Source organism: Ovis canadensis, chromosome 26, assembly GCF_042477335.2.
Source record: "Ovis canadensis isolate MfBH-ARS-UI-01 breed Bighorn chromosome 26, ARS-UI_OviCan_v2, whole genome shotgun sequence".
In the NCBI taxonomy this organism is placed as follows: domain Eukaryota; kingdom Metazoa; phylum Chordata; class Mammalia; order Artiodactyla; family Bovidae; genus Ovis; species Ovis canadensis.
Window position 1 is genome coordinate 32579544 of NC_091270.1, and position 18762 is coordinate 32598305.

An 18762-nucleotide genomic window follows, 5' to 3' on the forward strand; every position below is an offset into this window, starting at 1 on the left:
TCATATATTCTATGATAACATATTTGAAGCTTCTTTATGAATGAAGAATAAACTCATTAAGGAATATAATGAATCTGTTGTTTGGTAAATCAGATTTCATAATTAAATTCAGGAGGAAAAGAAAGAACAGAATAAAAGCGAGAGGGAGGGTAATATAAAGCCTCAAAGCCAAATATTTGGAAAGAAAGACTTAAAACTATTTCTGCAGAGCACTGTCATCTGAAAGACCCACATGGCAAATGACATGGAACTTAAAAAGATTAGGAAGAAGACAAACTTCCTGAAATCTAAGGTATAGTCCTAGAAGCTCAGATATTTCATTCTCTATAAAAGGGAACCAGACTGTTACTCGTCCTGCATTTTCCCCAGAGGCTTACTCAGCTCTGGAGGAGAGCTATGTTATGTGCTTAAAATGATCAGTATGAATACTGACTTTCAGACAGGCGAGAAGTTTGAGATGAAATAGGAAAAGAGCTGCATGCTTCACACCCTATAGCATTATATTTGCTGCCATGTGTGTGAGAGATATGTTTGGTGCAAAATTCAAGTCACCAAAGCGAAATCTGGGAAAATGCCTCAAGTCCATCAGGAGCGTGTGCTTAGGGTACCTGCTGGAAGCATTTGAGGTTTGAGAAGGAAATGAGAATTAAGAGAGCTAGTCTGACAATGGTGTATGCATGGATCAAATTCAGGCACGGTTAGTTCTACCAGAGACCAATCTATTCATAGAACTGCTTAGAAACTCTGAAACTACTCTCCTTTATGTAGTTGTTCTCCCCCAAAAGAGCAAAGAAAATGGCTAAGAAAAGAGATTGCTGAGAATAAACAGAATAGAAGGTTGGCACCACAGAAAGCAAGTCTTTAGCCTTCGTAGGTTATCAAGTTATACCTCGGTGGGGGGTGGCAGGGTAAATGACAATGCGGAGATAGTAAACGCCTTTCTTGAATGTGTGATCTATAGAAGCATCATTTGGCTCTATGTATTTCTTTCTTTATACTTTCTGCTTAAAACTAAAAATGGTTGTTCTTTTTTGTCCTGATAAACTCAGCAAATGATGGGCTGTATTTTTTGTGTTGATGTAAAGACTTGTCATGACTTGATGACACAACAAAGCAGCTACTTCACATTCTCATATTAAAGACTTAAGCATTTGCTTTCTGTTGCCAAAAAGACCCACAGAACCACAAAATCAGACCATGACTTTTACAGTTATGACTTGAATAATGGGAGGAGTGTGAGCATATCTGAAGAAAAGATTTTTTTTAATCTACTCTTTGTGAAGCAGGTAGAGACCTCTAGTGAATTTTACCTGAATTTATTATGCTTTTTACTTGATCACATTGTGTTTGGAAATATACGTTGTTTTTCAAGTAGCACTCAGCAAACTTGTTAGAAACTCAGTTCTACTAAAAGGACCTACTGTCTAGCACAGGGAACTCTGCTCAATGCTATGTGGCAGCCTGGATGGGAAGAGGGCTTGGGGGAGAATGGATAAATGCATATGTATGGCTGAGTTCCTTAGCTGTTTACCTGGAACTATCACAGCATTATTAATCTGCTATACCTCAATATAAAATAAAAAGTTCAAAAGAAAAAACAATCCTTTCCCTAAACTCATGTGTTATAATCCTATTTGTTTGACTATGAGTTTCTGTGAAACATACAAATGGCAAAATGCAACATTATGGCAGATTATTCCTGGTTATTGTAGAGGGTAAACCATCTACTTTGTGGAGTTCACACAGTTTTTATACGCATACTAACTGTTATAAACTATACCAAATCAACAAGAACAAAATTCAATTCTAAATATCTGTTGAAAACTGGATTTCTAGGGAAGGATCCTTTCCGTTCGGAATTTTCTTCATCTTTCTCTCCCTCCTTTTTTTTCAATTGCTAAAAAATTACCCCTGGCATCCAGAACATTTTCTAGGAATTACAGAAGTGGAAGAATTCTCTTACTACTGTCCCATACAAGCTAACATAAACCTTGGTGTGAATCTACTCAGGAGTCAGCTCCTGTTCAGAGTAGGAGCAGCTCCATGTACTCTGGGGGCAACCGACATCTGGACTGAACAGCAAAAGAGTAGCAATAACAGTAAGGCGTTATTAGTATCATACTTGCAAGTTTTTGGTATTTTCTCGAGTGTCTTTTTATTCTGCCAACAACTGTGTGAATTAGGCTGGGCATATGGTGAACATCCAAATGTTTAAATGCCTTAGGTAGCACACATATGTAGTCATTGGGAAGATGGGATTTCTAGATCTGATGAGAATATGGACTTGGCAGAGCACAGGGAATATGGAGGGGGAGCCGGCACATGCCAGGTAGACGCACCTGCCTGCACCCGGGCACCTAGACACTCAGGAGATCTCTCAGATGCTTCAACCTCGCTGGGTCCCTCCTCTACCTGAAGTCGGCATATAGCCATCCCTGTGTTTGTACTTCTGCAGTAATTGCGTTATTGCCCCCAAATTACTCTTCCTAACTATTTGTCCCTCCTGTACACCCACACCAAGGGTATGGACTAGCCCTCATGAGGCTGGGCTTGGCCACGTGGTCAGCTCTGGCAAACAGGAGATGGAAGTCAGGTTCCATGGGCCGCTTCTGCACACCAGCCTGGGGAGGCGCTGCCTGGTATGGCCTCTGCCAACTGCTCTTCCCGTCTGGGAGGGTCTGCTGCTCAGGAGAATAAGAGACAAATGGAGCCTGACTAGATCCAACCTGAAGCTTACAGCCAGCCCGCTGGCCTCAACCAAGACAGGATGATTCTCAGATTATCCACAGAAGAGTGTGAGTGAAAAAGGAGTGCTACCGCAGTTCACTGAAGTTGTACTATATCGCTCCCTGATGCATCCGGTGGACTGTCAACAGTCAAGAGACATTTTCTAACCCATCTAGGCTCGTGAACCTAGACGTAAAAAGTCTCTTGCCTTCCCTGTTCTCGAGTTATGGTAAATTAAAGCAGGCTTTTGAACTCCCTCAAAATTAGCTCAGTAATATGCTTTGCTACCTAATCAACAGCCATGTTAAGATCCTGTAGTCATAAATCACCATCCTCTGCTGACCTTCACTATTCATCTTTATAAAACAGAGAAGGTAATACTTCTCAAATCTACCTTTTGGAATTCATTTGCTAGCTTAGTCAGTTAACAGTTATTGAGAACCTATTATTTTTCTAGAATATACAGTAATGAATATGATGAAGTCCTTAATGACAAAGGTCTCTGACCTACTAGGTACTATAGAAAAAATGTTACTTCCCCATATAATCAACACAGTAATGAAGTTAAGTTCTTAATAATATAGATATACAGTGGAGGATATGTCAAGTAGAAGAGCAATATTTGAGTTGAACCTTAAAGGATTAGGGGAAGGGGAGGGAGCCAAGGTTATGTTCGCATAGTCAGAAAAAAATAATAGCTTTATACTGGATAAAGCTGTGAAAACAAACTAAACCAAGCAATCAAAGTTAATACAACCGATAATGGCACAAATAACTTCTTCCACCTCCATATCTGAGGCACTGAGAACAACCAAATTACTTACATGGCATTTTGACTAAAAGTGCTTAGCCCGACCCTAATCAAGAGGGAAAAGAAGACAGATCTCAGTTGACAGATGGTCCGCAAAAATAACTGGCCTGTGCTCTTCAAAAGTGTCAGTGTCACAGAAAACAAAGGAATGTTTATTGAGGAAGTGCCCCAGATTAAAGGAGGTTGAAATCATGACAACTGAATGCATCTGCTGTACAGGACATTATTGAGGTAACTGGCAAAATCTGATTATATTATATAGAATGTCTCATAGTATCGTGTCAATGCTAATTTCCTGATTTTTAAAGTTGTACTGGAGTTGCAAAAAGCACGTCTTTGCTTTGAAGTAAACACTCAAGTACTTAGAAGAAAACAGCTAAGAAAATGTGCATGAATGTGTGGGATGGGCAAAGTAAATGTGGTAAAATATGAATATTTGAGTAATCTGCGTAAATGGCATATGGGAATTTTTGCACAATTCTTGCAACTTTTATGAGAGCATAACTTCAGCATAACTTTGAATTTATGTCAAAATAAAGCAAAGCAAAACAAGGCCAAAGAATGAGAGAAAGGATTGAGCCTGTGTACAGAGATGACAGAATTAATGGTACTGAAGAGTACAACGCAAGTCATGGGTACCTGCCGAAGCTTGGGTGACTAAAGGGTCTTTTATCTGCGTTGCAGATGCAGCGTATCACTGTAGGGGTAGAATACTAACTTTCCTGCCTAAGAATAAAACCCATAAAACGTGAATATGCTCTTTGGATTGTACAATGTCAATTTCCTGATTTTGATATTGTACTATAATGATGTCAGGTGTTACCACTGGTGGAGGCTGAATGGAAAGTATTTGACACCTCCCGTACATATTTTTTTGCAATTCCCTGTAAATGTATAATTATTTCAAAGTAAATTTTAAAAACTGCCTTTGTAAACTTTAGCCAAAAAAAGAATAAATCTCATATACTTTTTCAACCTCATACTAATAAGAATAACTTCATGTGCTGAGATTTTTTATCTCTAAACAAGACTCAGAATTTTAAAATTTATGTTAATAAACAATTTTAGCAGTTTTCAAATTTAGTATAAATTTCCAAAAGCCATTTCTCTAATATTCCCTTTTAAGGTATCAAGATTCTCTCCTTGACCAAACTCTAACCAGGGTCCACTGAACTCTCTTCTTAACTAGGCCTCCAGCTTGACCTACAGAGACTTGAACAAACACTCACGTAGTTTCTAGCAGCTCAAGGCTGCATCCCTGGGAAGACTTTAGCTGCTCCTAAAGCACTTGCCTGAGACAATTCAATGCTGCCAAAGATATCCACTGTTTCAGCCAACACCTAGAGATTGGCCTGCGTCTCTCAGTCTCTCTGGGAAAAAGAGGAGCTAAACTTCGACTTTTCACCAAGCACCAGTTAGCAAACCCTTGTGGATTTCACATGGATCAATCCCTATGCCTGCTTTTTGTAATATTTCATTTACCAGACTCTGTTCATGAAGCCCCTGATTGCCCCCTCTCTAAACCCACATTTTCTCTCTAAAATGCCCACTGACCTCTGTACACATTGAAATTGAGTTCAGTTCACTGTAGACTCTATGGCAAATTATTACAGGTTAAAATCTGTCCTTACCATTTTAACTAGTGTTCCACTTTGTTTATTTTTGGCAAAGGTTAAATTTTCTTTTTATTTGATCTGCAGCGACAGCAATCAAATTTGCCAGAGAGGCATCAGTGTTTGAGACAATCTCAAGCAAAATATCTAAAGACTTACTGTTATGGACCATCTCTCGTGTGCATCAGACATTTTGCATCTGTTTTTTCTCATCCATTGCTCATTAGAGCCCTGTGAAAAGAAAACAAACAAGCAACAACTTAGAATGTGAACTCAGTGTGTCTATATCCAAGGCTCCTGTTTGTTCTGTTATGCTTGTCAAGCTGTGCAATATAAGGCATTGTTAACTTTCTAAGGCAGCTCAATATTACATAAACAGAGCAAATTCCACGCATAATGAAAGATTCTGACTTGATTTTTGATATCTGACTGCCAACAGGTTTTTAAGCCTCACTCCTGTCTCCTCCCCTTGTATATCTGGACAAGATGACATAAAAGTCTGGGTGCTCTCTCTTTTGGGACCAAGAGGAAGTTCATGCCACTCAAAAAACCTCCATCCTCAAGGGACTGGCAACCCACCCCAGTATATCTGCCTGGAGAAACCCATGGACAGAGGAGCCAGGGAGGCTACAGTCCATGGGGTCTCAAAGAGTCAGACACGACTGAGCAACTAACACTTCCACTTTTCTGCCATTCCACCCATCATAGAAACCCCAGGCCAGGCTTTCTTCTTGCTTTCTCAAGCCTTTCTCTTTTTTGGCTCGTGTGGGATGTCCTCTCTTTCAACTGTCTTATAAACTGTTCACACCCTGCTGGTGTGTGGATGGTACCATCAGTCTTAATATCCAATCCAAATTTTTTCAGGGGCGTCATCTTATTCCTTGAGTGGCCATGACTATGCTGAATCATTTAAATGTTTAAATGTTAAAATATATATATATATTTTAGAAGGGTGTTTTCAATTCACTTAATACTAAAGTCATAAATACAGCTTGTCTCTAACTACTGGACTCCATGGCAGTCCAGTAGTTAGGGCTCTGTGCTTCCACGGCATGGGGTGTGGGTTCGATCCCCGGCGGGGAAACTAAGATCCTGCATGCCATGTGGCATCGCCAAAAAAATTAATTAAAAAGTAAAATAAAAACTGTTTATTATTAAAAAGAAAAATTATTTCTAAAATAAAGTCTACAATAGTAAATATGTAATTAACATAAATGTGCCAGAATTCACTGAATATGTTGATGTTGACAGTGCCCATATTGCCCAATAACTGGACAAATTTCAATTTTTGTTCTCAAAGATGCAAAGATTTCTGGTTTTTTAAAATAGCTCAGAATGAGATTCATGTGAAAATAACCCATTTACAAAAACACAATCAGTGTGTGTGTTCTCCTGAGGGAATATATATTTCTTTAGGGAGCTTAGCAATGGTTATGAAAACAATATAAAATCTGTCAGTATTCCATTACAACCCTATTTTATACCTTCATTCCTAATAAATATTTTGCACTCATTACTGACTTTTGACTTTGGATAAAGAAAACCTGAAATCATGAAATGGTGGTAACAATTTTCAGTTTCTAAAAAAAATTTGCTTAATGAGTTTCTTTGGAATAACATCTATTCCAATAAAAAGAATTGGAAAAAAGTTCATCAAAAAACAAGCTAAAAGTACATAGCGTCAGAAAAACAATTCTTTCACATTCTATTAAAGAAAGACAAATAAACTTTTATACAGTCCTTGTCTTGGCATTCTCATAAATGCACATTTTTTAACGATCAGGTTGAATGAGAAATTTAGTGGAAAGTAAAATTTTATACAGAAAGTTAGTTTCACATTTCAGTATTAACAGAAGTCTTGTAATAAATTCTCAGACCACATTCAAATAGGAATTCCCATAAAAGGAAATACCAGTGTTCAGAAGTAGTATAAGAGCCATTTGCTGTAATTTTCCCCCTTATAATAGGAGAGTTTTGGCTACCTGTTCTTTATATACATGACGCAACAAATATGGATCCTCTTCTGCTCAAGCACAGCATGGAAAAGCCCTCAATGAATGTCCCACTTAGTGTGAGTATTTAAATTACTATCCTCTAGTATATTTTTGAAGATTCAGCCACAGTATCTATATTAAACAATCTAAACAAATTCTCTTCTCTCCTCTGAGAATTTATGTTATAAATCAGATCATATTCAAACACATACGGTTTGAGTGGGGTAAATCAGTGTGAAAATAGCCAGAAAACATGTGTAAATGCTGTTCATGAGGGTGGAAAGTTTTAATGCTTTACTTCATTGCTGGAGAGTGCAGCCGTCCAACAGGCCACTATTATTTATATGCAGCTATAAAGTATACCAAGCCAAGTGCACCAAGGGAGATAGAAATACTATATATGAAGCCAATGAGAAGCCATCAATAATTTCCATTTACTCATTTAAAATTTTGTCAAGTAATTATTATCCATGTTTTAGATGTTTGAGAACAAACAGGGTACAAGGTATTGCAGCTCAAAGAACTAAGTCTAGGAGACAGAAATCTGAAGGCCTTCTGCAGTGTCACGTGATAAGTTCAGTGATGGATCTGTATTCCAAATGCAGAAGAAATAGTTCACTTTGCTCTAATGGTTTAATAAACTGAGGAAGATTATGAAGCTTGTGATGCAAGAAAGGAAGTCAAGGAAGAGGTGAGAAGGGGGTGAGACATGATCGAGAGGGAATGGCATGTTAAGAACTCGAAATATGAAAGCTCATGATAAGACTCTGGCTGATGTGATGAGCACACACTGTTGGCAGTGACTGCTGAGACTGCTGACAATGAGGGAGACCTTCTAAGAAGGATAGATCTGGAGGTCCCTGCAGGTCACATCTCCTACATAAGCATGGGGTCGGGGAGGATGTATCAGTCACGGTTTGGTGCCAGAACTAGAGAGAACTCTAAGTATCTTAAGCAGAAAGGTATTCAATACGGTAAGTTAGATATTTGCAAGATCTGTAGAAGGGAGCCATTGGCTGGTGCTGGAGGAACTCAGTATTTCCATGAACTTGGTTGCCAGCAGCACCATCCAAAACCTTCAGGAAGATGGACTCTGCTCATTCCTGTCTTCCAACTTTCCCACGATTGCATCCATCCAGAATCCTAGTATCACAAGAATCTGAAGAGTAGACCTGTTAGCTCTGCGACTTTCCCAGATACAGACAAGGTGTAACGTAGTTTGAGTGAGCCAACACAGGGTATCCAGCCAAAGACTAATAAGAATTGTATGCAAAAACCTTAGATACTTAAATTTTTTATTATCTCTTGTCAATATAAAAATACTGACATCCTAACAAGGGCACAAATTAAACTAGAAAAGTGTTACAAGTATATTTCAGATTTGAGGGGTTATTTACATATGGAAATTGATTGCTATGCCAAGGAAGGAAAATTTCCATCTTATAGTTAATTGGGAAACCTTGGGGCTTCCCAGGTGGCTCACTGGTAAAGAATCTGCCTGCCAATGCGGGAGATGTAGGAGACACAGGTTTGATCCCAGGTTGGAAAGATTCCCTGCAACAGGGCATGGCAAACCATTCCAGTATTCTTGCCTGAGAAATCCCATGGAGAGAGGAGCCTGGCAGGCTACGGTCCATGGGGTCACAAAGAGTCGGACACCACTGAGCATGCACGCAAGAAAAGGAGATTCTGAGAGCTCTAAAAAGAAGATCCTTGGAAAACAAAGACGAATAATTATTTTTAGCCCCGGAGAAAAGTATAAAGGAAAGGAACTGAAATGTAGAATGAAGAATTAAGAAAGTCATAAGGATAGATTTGCCTGGTTTGAAAGGCAAAAGAAGGAAGGAGGGTAACTGCCTCTCCAGCAGATATTCCATCCTAGGAGGAAGCTGGTGTTTATGCTCGCACAGATTAAATACTTAAAGTGGTCCATGAGGATATCTCCCCACATAGGACATCTCCCAGGACCATGGGAACTGGGATATGGAAAGAGTGTCAACACCATTTATAGAAAGGAGGTGTCAGTGGGAATGGAATGGTCAGCCTAGAAAAGCAGAAGTAAATGCCTCTGTGTGAGTCAAGCCGTGGGTAAGCAGAAGGGGATCCAGGGAACTCGCAAGAGAAGAATTCTCTCTGTGTAGCGGGAAAATTATAGGCAACTTGCCCAACACCTTGACTTCATTCATACACATCGCTTACTGCCCCTTGCTCTGATCTGAAAGTCACTAAGTCATCTTTGGGAAAAAGATTAAAAAAAAAACAAAAACAAAAAAAACCCTGACCTCTTGGTACTTTAATGTCAGGATGGGAAGGGAGTGAGAAGAGGAAATCCATTATGAACCTACATTCACCTTTGGCTTTCTACGAAACTTTGTTGTTGTTACTGAGTTGACTCTTTGCAACCCCATGGACTGCAGCCTGATGCCAATGCCTAAGGAGCTCTCATCTATAAACACACAACGTTCAAGTGTCCAGAAGGGAGCGGCTGAGAGTCAGATACTAGAGAAGAAGCGAAGTGACGTCGCTCAGTCGTGCCCAACTCTTTGCGACCCCATGGACTGTAGTTTACAAGGTTCCTCTCTCTGTCCATGGAATTTTCCAGGCAAGAGTACTGGAGTGGGTTGCCATTTCCTTCTCCAGGGGATCTTCCCAAGGATTAAATCTTGAGAGTCTGATGTCCTGCAAACAGCTCTATCTGCATCTCCCACAACTCGGAAGGAATCCAAGGAGGTTCAGAGATATTGCGGTTTCCCTGATGTCATAGTTAAATTATTCTGCCATATGCTCTACAAAGTAGGATTTACCCATGTCTTTAATAGGAAGGAAAGTCTGGCAAGTGTCTATTGAAATAGAAAGTGAAATTAGGAGGAGGACTCTCATCTCTCTGTTAGTTTCCTTGTGTAAATCCCAAAGAATGTCCACATGCAAAGGCAGCAATTTTATCCTAAATACCCCATGCTGATTTGATTTTTGTCATCTTAGTCATGCTTCCATACACCTCCACTGGAGTGAAATATGATAGCCAAATACCCACAATGATCTGTGAGAGGAGTTTCACATGCATCTGGGTAGTACTGCGTGAAAACAAGCATTGTGTCCTTTGAGTACCTGTCCTGCCGGATGGAGGCAATGTCAAAGTATTCAGTTGCTGCATCAGTGTTTGCTTCTATCAACCACTTCCTTAAAATATGCAAACACTCCCCTGCATCAGGGCTCCTCCACACATTTCATTCATTGTTCATGAATTTCTTACCATAAATGTGTGCCGAATTCCTACTGTGGTGTACAGAAGACCAATTTGGCATGAAAAACATGCCTTCATGGCTGTGTGTGTGACAGCTGCTGAGTCATGCCCACCTCTTGGAAACACCAAGGACTGGATCCTGCCAGGCTCCTCTGTCCATGGAATTCTCCAGACAAGAATGCTGGAGTGGACTGCCATTTCCGTCTCCAGGGGATCTTCCCGATCCAGGGATTAAACCCAGGTCTCCTGGCTTCCCTGGTGTCTCAGACAGTAAAGAATCCGCCTGCAATGTGGGAGACCTCGATTTGATCCCTGGGTTGGGAAGTTCTCCTAGAGAAGGGAATGGCTACCCACTCCAGTAGAATTGTCTGAAGAATTCCATGGACAGAGGAGCCTGACAGGCTATAGTCTATGGGTCACAGAGAGTCAGACACGGCTGAGCGACTTCCACTTTCAATCCTGCATTGCAGGCAGGTTCTTTACCATCTGAGCCAGCTAGGGAAGAGAAATAGGATGGTATAAAATAGTTCTTAGATAAGGAGGATAATGAATGATAAACATCACAATGTAAGTGCAGAAGAAACTGATACTTCCACTTAGAAAAACTAAGAGAGCTTGCATATCTTTGAAACCAGGAGGATTTGTTATTCAGTTGATCAGTCATGTCTGACTCTTCACAACCCCATGGAATGCACCACACCAGGCTTTCCTGTCCTTCACCATCTCCTGGAGCTTGCTCAGACTCACGCCCATGGAGCCAGTGATGCCATGCAACCATCTCATCCTCATTCATCCCCTTTCCCTCCTGCCTTCAATCTTTCCCAGTATCAGGGTCTTTTCTAATGAGTTGGCTCTTCACATCAGGTGGGCAAAGTATTGGAGCTTCAGTTTCAGCATCAGTCCTTCCAATGAATATTCAAGACTGATTTCCTTTAGGATTGATTGGTTCAATCTCCTTGCTGTCCAAGGGACTCTTAAGAGTCTTCTCCGACACCACAGTTCAAAAATATCAATTCTTTGGGGCTCAGCCTTCTTTACGGTCCAACTCCTACATCTATACATGACTACTGGAAAAATCATAGCTTTGACTAGACAGACCTTTGCTGGCAAAGTAATTAATGTCTCTGCTTTTTAATATGCTGTCCAGGTTTGTCACTGCTTTTCTTCCAAGGACCAAGCGTCTTTTGTGAGGATGGGCAACACTGAAACAGGCACAAGTATAAGACTTTGCAGATTCAAGAAGAACATGCGTCTTTGTGGGGAAGAGTGAATCACTCATTTGGCTGGTGGGTAGGACACAGGAAAAAGCAACTGTGAAGCCTTTTGGAATGTTTGCAGGTAGGTTTGTTTGTTGCTGTTAGGTGCCCAGAGTAAACAATCGTGTGGCATCATTTAATGATGCTTCAATGACACCTTTGACAACAGCCAAGCACAAAACCTTTCAACATAAGCCAGGTAATCTGACCTAGTACTAGAGCCAAATTCCTATGCCAGTGTGTGGTGTTGCCATACTGTGCTAGGGTGAGAATTTGGGCCAAGAGGAGTCTAGCTTTCTCAAATCACAACCACCTTTGCATACTGCTATATAGCATCCTGGGCTGGAACTGAGCCTCAGAGAGGATAAGATAGCAAACAAAAGCAAGACCTTTAAAGTCAGACTGCTTATATTTCAGGTGTGGTTCAATTCATTGGGTGTGTGGTCCTGAATAAGTCACCTACTTTTCCTTTAATCTTACATTAAAACAAAGACAACTGCACCTTATTCATGAGATCATTATGAGAAATAAATGAATCAACAGATATAAAGCAACTGGTACAGAGTAAGAGGTCAGTGAATGCTAGCTATGATCATGGTGCCTGTGGTTTGGCAGACACTTCAAATAGAAACGGGGTTTCAGAGGCAGCTAGACCTACTTGGCAATTCCCAATATCAGATGAAATCTAAATTTGTTTTATTCCCAGAAGCTGCACTTAGATTAAATGCTATCACTTGAAGCTCTGAACACCACTTCTCTGGTTACCGTGCTGCTCCAGATAGTTTTAAAGACAAACTTGGAAAAAAGATTCAGTGTCCAAAAGATATGCACACTAATAATGAGCACAGTATTGGTCCGAAGTTCAGGGGTCATAGTAGGGGGTCAGTTTCCTTGTTTTACTGAAGACATCAACAGAAAATTTTTTTCTTGTATGACAGCAAATGTCTTAGATATTCTTGAAATTTACATTTAAAACCTGCCTTGACTGCCTCCTCAAGCCATACACATACACTAAAAATAAGAGCATACATCCTCTTATTTTGGTATATCAATGCAATGAAATTCTATGTAGCTAATTCGGCTGGCTAGCTCAGTCGCTTAGACTGTAGCAGTACAAGTAATGCCAAGGTCATGGCTTTGATCCCCATATGGGCCAGTTTGTATGGTGAATTTGAAGCTATTTGGGGGGTTTCCAGGTGGCTCAGTGGTAAAGAATCTGCCTGCCAAGGCAGGAGACGCAGATTTGATCCCTGGGTTGCAAAGGTCCCTTGGAGAAGGAAATGGCAACCCACTACAGTATTCTTGCCTGGAAAATTTCATGGATACAGGAGCGTGAGAGGCTACAGTCCATGGGGTTGCAAAGAGTTGGACGTGACTTAGCAGCTAGCTAAACAACAATTTTTAATTAGCTGCTTAGAATTTCATTTTATGTATATACCATAATTTAACAACTTTTTCTGTTCTTTGACATCTGATTTATTTCCAGTATTCTACTAGCAATAGTAAATTGCTTAAATCATATATATCCAAAAAAAAACCCAAGTTGTTTATTAGACTTCATAGAAAAGCATCTTCGTGTTTAACTTATATGATTAGGACTTGAGACACAGGCAAGTAAGACCTTTGCAGCTAATATTTTATTCCTTGTGCAGTAGTTTTTGAAAAGGCTCAGAATTTTCTAATTTTAGATGAAAGATACTATTATTTGCTATTTATCTTTAAAGTGAAGTTCTAATGAACTGTATGTGGAATAAATAAGTAATCTGAAGGTGAAGGAGCATCACCAACGAGGTTCCTGGTATTCTCGTGAAGTTAAATACTCTTAACTGATGCTCTTTCCCCTCTCTGTTGTTTTTAACTGCAGCTTTTGCACAGGGAAAAGAAGAGAGCTCCAATCAAATCCTTCACCTTTCCTCCTCTTGGAGCTCAATGCTCAGCCTTTTGGACCCACGTACAAAAAATTGGGAACAGGGACAATGATTCTTAATGTGTTCTTTTGTCCCTGAATTAGGAGGAGATTTAATAAAATCCCTTCTATCCTTTGTTTACCTGTCATGTTAAACCAGTGTAATATTTCGTCTCCATGATTACAGAACTGAGAATTATGGAACACAGTAGCAGGCTTGGTAATGTTTAAGCTGAAAAATGTATTACATAGGAGGTACAGCCAACATTTTATAACTATAAATGGAATATAACCTGCAAAAATTGTAAATCACTATGTGTACACCTGAAACATATACTGTACATCAACTCAATTTCAAAAAGTTTAAAAAAAATGTATTATATGGATGAGCAAACAAAAGTTGCTTCTTCTAAGTTGCCAAGAAACCACAATGTATAGAGCTCAAGGACTTCAGATTTTTCAATGTTCTATTCTGTAACTTAAGAACTTTGACATTTTTGGAAAATATGGACATCTAATATGTCAATGGACTCCCCAATCCTTTTAAAGTGTTTTAAGTGCAAACCTATCAGCTCTATGTTTTCTTTAGCTAAATTCCCCATGACAGAGATTCCTCATTTTTTCATCACATACCTGTTCAAGTCCTATCATTCTTATCCTTGGAAATCAAAGAATGCTAGAGTGAAAGGTCCTATCCCATTCAGTATTTCAGCAAGACTCATCTTAAAATGGGAAAGTGGGCACTAAGCATATTAAAATTTTAAAGAAACATTTAACTGGGTTGCAAGTCCATGAGAGTAAAAATTTGTCTTATTCATCAGTGAATCCCCAGTGATACAATGTTGGGAATATAATACTCAAATAATACTTGAAGAATGTAGATGCCTCTGTCCAAAGTCACAGTGTCAAGAGTTGGCGGCACAATCAGGATGAGCCCAGCACCTATTCACCACCAGCCAAGGATTCTGCCACTGATTTCTCCTGTCCTGGTTGTCTTTTACTTGAAGGGAAAAAGAATCTTTTTTTTTTTTCCATCCAGTTTAAAAATATATATAGATTCTAAACATTTTTACAAATATTAGCTAAAATGGTCTACTTGAAATTCAGTTTCCTTTAGACTCCCAGATGGACATCCCCAGGATAGTAAAAACAAGTATCCCAATTATAATAACTGATTAACAAAGAACTTAAAAATCAGGGGGGAATTAAACAAACAAATGCAACAACTCTGCCATAGATTTTAGAGAAAGGGAGAGAAAGGGAAAAAGAAAGAATGAAAAAAATTAAAAAGAAAGGAAACAAGCATAAAATTGTGGTTTCTCTCCTAACTTTGTTTCATTCTGTGTTGGGTGGTATCCACACTGACTTGAAGACAAATCCTCCCCAGGGGATACAGGGATTCTTGGTAGAGAACACTTAACACAATCTCAGAAAAGAGAAAATTCAAGTTAATCAAAACTCTACTCAGCAGGCTTCCCCAGTAGCTCAGTGGTAAAGAATCTGCCTGTCAGTGCCAGGGACACGGGTTTGAACCCTGATCCGGGAAGATCCCACATGCCAGGGAGCAACTAATCCTGTGTACCACATCTACTGAGCCCATGGGTCGCAACTACTGAAGCCTGAACACCCGAGAAGCCGTGCTGCGCAATAACAGAGGCCACGGCACCAAGAAGCTGGCACACTAGCTCTGCCCACATAGCATCAGGACAGAGAAATCCACAGTTCAGAAAGACAAACAGGTTTCTGGAGAAGAGGCTGAGGGTATCAGGGTTTCCAGTTTCAGCTCAGACATATAAAGAGTTGCCACCCTTTGCCCTTATAACAAGAAAAAATAAGTTGAACAGACTGAAAACTGTTACAACTTAAAATGTATAGCATATGCATTATAGGCAGTTCTTTAAAAGATAAGAGTTACTACAGGACCCAGCAATTCTACTCTTTGATCTATACCCAAGAGAAATGAAAACATCTTCTTACAAATATGTGTACATGATACTCACAGTTTCATTTTCCATCTCAGCAAAAAGTGTGAACAACCCAAATTTTCTCTAACTGATCAATGGATCAATAAAAAAGCAGTAAAACCACACAATGGAATTATTTGGCAATAAAAAGGATGAATTCTGATATAAGTTATAACATGATGAACCTTGAAAACATTATGCTAAGTATAAAGTAGTCATAAAAAAACCACATAATGTATGATATAAACTGTCCAGAATTGGCAAATTCATAAGTAGAAAGTATGGCTAGATTAATTACAGTCGCTTAAGCCTACAGATGCTGACTTGGGGGCTTTCCAGGTGGCACTAGTGGTAAAGAACCCTCCTGCCAATGCAGGAGATGCAAGACACCAGGGTTCGATCCCTGGGTCAGGAAGACCCCCTGGAGGAGGGCATGGCAACCCACTCTAGTATTCTTGCCTGGAGAATCTCATGGACCAGAGAAGCCTGCCTGGCTACAGCACACAGGGTCACAAAGAGTCAGACAGGGCTGAAGTGACTTAGCACGCATGCAAGGCTACAGAAGAGATGATGCTTGGGAGAAGGTGCGATAACTAAAGACGACAAGGTTGTCTTTAAAGGGTGATGAAAATGCTCTAAGATTGTTTGTGGTGACAGATGTCCAAGGATGTGTGCACACTAAAAACCATCAATTGCACACTTGAAGATGGGTGTATTTTATGGTGTGTGAACTACATCTCAATAATGCTGTTTCTTTTTAAATCAGAAAAATACGTGAAGAAAACAATTCCTTCAAAAGAAATTTCAAAAATTTGGGAAATCATGAATCATCATATTTTTAAATTAAGGAAATACAAATTCTTGAAGGAAAAAAGAAAAAAAGCACATTTATTTCAAAAAAGTCTCAGGTCTGTTTCGCTGTTTTTGAGTAACAAAGATAGACTCCCAAATATTACTTTTCATTTTTACTATTATTTAGCTCTATTTTTCTTGTTCGATTTTAATTTGCCTTTTCATTTGTTGCTGAGAATCATTGAAATTTATGTTGAAGAATAATTTTAGATTTTTTTTAGGGTCACAAGATGATTTGAAGAAAAACAAAACAATGCTGTCTTTATTTTGAAATGTAATCCTTCACCATTAACTTCAGAGTAAATATGCATCCGGAATGACTCAACTTTTAAACAACTGCAGATCAAATCCAGGAACTGTATTTGTGCGGAGCCAGATCTCCATTCTGTAGGCCCTCAAAGGCTTTGAATCTACAGCCAGTGGTTACATTTCCTGCTGCTCTCAGCATCTTAAAATGGAAGAATTACCCCCTCATATTTTTTGTAACAATTTACCTACCACAAAGCATACTTGTTTGGAGACTTCCTCAGTGACATTTCACAATAGTAAGAGTAAATTACAGATTGCTACTACTAAAACATTTCTTTCCGCTGGTTGGCCCAACAACTTTGCGACTATGGCTAGACTTTTCCCTTCTCATTACTTTTTACTTCAACCTAACATGCACGTGAATTACCTGAATTTTTCTCTCCTTTTGGAAAAGGTTTGTATGTGTGCGCTTTGCATCCTCCTAGAAGAGTCGGCATCAGTGGCTGGTCTCCTCGCATTCACAGATGGAGACTGTCTTTCATATCATCTGTACTTTATTAGGTCATGTGATGAAAGTTAAGCCAAAGTTGGGGTTGAAGAGCGGCCAAAACTTTCTTAAAAGCTGAGAACAAGTTTTGTTCAGAATGTCTGCCTTTCTGGAATGAATATCAAAAATAGCTACTATGTGTATTACTAGGGAACTGCATTCCTTGCATTGTGAGAACTTGTGTTTTGGGAAAGGAGGGCTCCTAAGTTAAAAATGGTGTTTAAATCTAGCCTCGTACATAAATTAGCATAGTTGCTCTCACTGCCTGGTGGGTGTCACACAGGCTTTGAGATCGTGAACTGTTCTGACATCTTCTATTAATGCTGCCTGAGAGAAAATGATTTTAATTCTTCTTATTCTAGCTTTACCACATATAAAATACATCTCATTTTACCTTCTTGAGAGAACTGTTGAGATAATTCATTGAAACAGCATATATAAACTACCTAGCATCATGCTGAAAACACAAAGCAGTTTTAATAGTGGAATTAAGGATACATATCTTACATGTAGAAGCTAGAGATTCAATATACATTAGTTCTTTATTCTGCTTCTTTAACAAGCTAATGCTATGGATCATAGAGCTCATTTGTAGAAATTCAAGTGTGCATGCTCAGTCGTTTCAGCCGTGTGCGACCCTTTGGACTGTAGCCTTCCAGGCTCCTCTGTCCATGGGATTCTCCAGGGCAAGAATACCAGATTGGGTTGCCATGCCCTCCTCCAGGATATCGTCCTGACCCAGGAATCAAACCCGGGGCATCTCCTGCATACTCTGCATCACAGGCAGATTCTTTACTACTGAGACACCTGGGAAGCCCCAAATTCAAGAATATATAACTCCAAATTGATTTATATTACATAATACTTTGGGTATGGCAATTGTATGTTTTGTGATAAAGAGGAGAGATTACTTTTTGTTTTAAGTACAATTTTAAGAAAGCTATTCCAAAATAAAACCAGTAAATTTCTGGCTAACATAATAAAATATCAGACCATGATAATAATGTACTTTTGTTCAAATTAAAATATTCAAAGAGATGAGAATTTGTAAGATTATTTTCACAGGTTGACATGAATTATTAAAACCAGAATATTAATTTACACTTTTTATATCTTTTATGGTAAAAATTTTATACCTCTTAAGCAATTCTAAATTGATTCTTACAATGTAATAAATATTTCAGCACCTACTATGTTCTAGGCAGTTTTTAAGTCTTAAATACATCAGTGAACAAAACAAATACATCATCTTTAAAGAGTATATATCCCAAAGGAAGGAAGATAAACAGTAAGTTCACAAATAAAAATAAATAATCTGTATATTGGAATTTTGGGGAGAATGGATACATGTATATGTCTTGCTGAGTCCCTCGTCAGTCCACCTGAAACTATTATAACATTGCTAACTGGCTATCCCCCAATACAAAATAAAAAAATTTTTTTAAAGTTATCTGGATAGTATGTTTAAAAGTGGGGATTGTTTGGAAAATGAAAAATACAATAGGGCAAAGAGAATTAAAAGTTCAATGATAGTGCAATTTTTATCAGGTGGTCAGAGTAGGCTTTATTCAGAAGGATTTTAAGTGGAATCTCTTACAG

General features: G+C 39.0%; 1 long non-coding RNA gene across 2 annotated transcripts in view; it reads right to left on the minus strand.

Annotated features, from left to right (window-relative positions):
* Positions 1 to 18762, minus strand: part of LOC138431097 (uncharacterized) — a 349361-nt gene that overhangs the window by 79084 nt on the left and 251515 nt on the right. For both annotated transcript variants that reach the window (XR_011253529.1, XR_011253530.1), the window contains exon 3: positions 5311 to 5382. This is a non-coding gene — a long non-coding RNA (uncharacterized lncRNA). The remainder of the gene's footprint in view (positions 1 to 5310; positions 5383 to 18762) is intronic.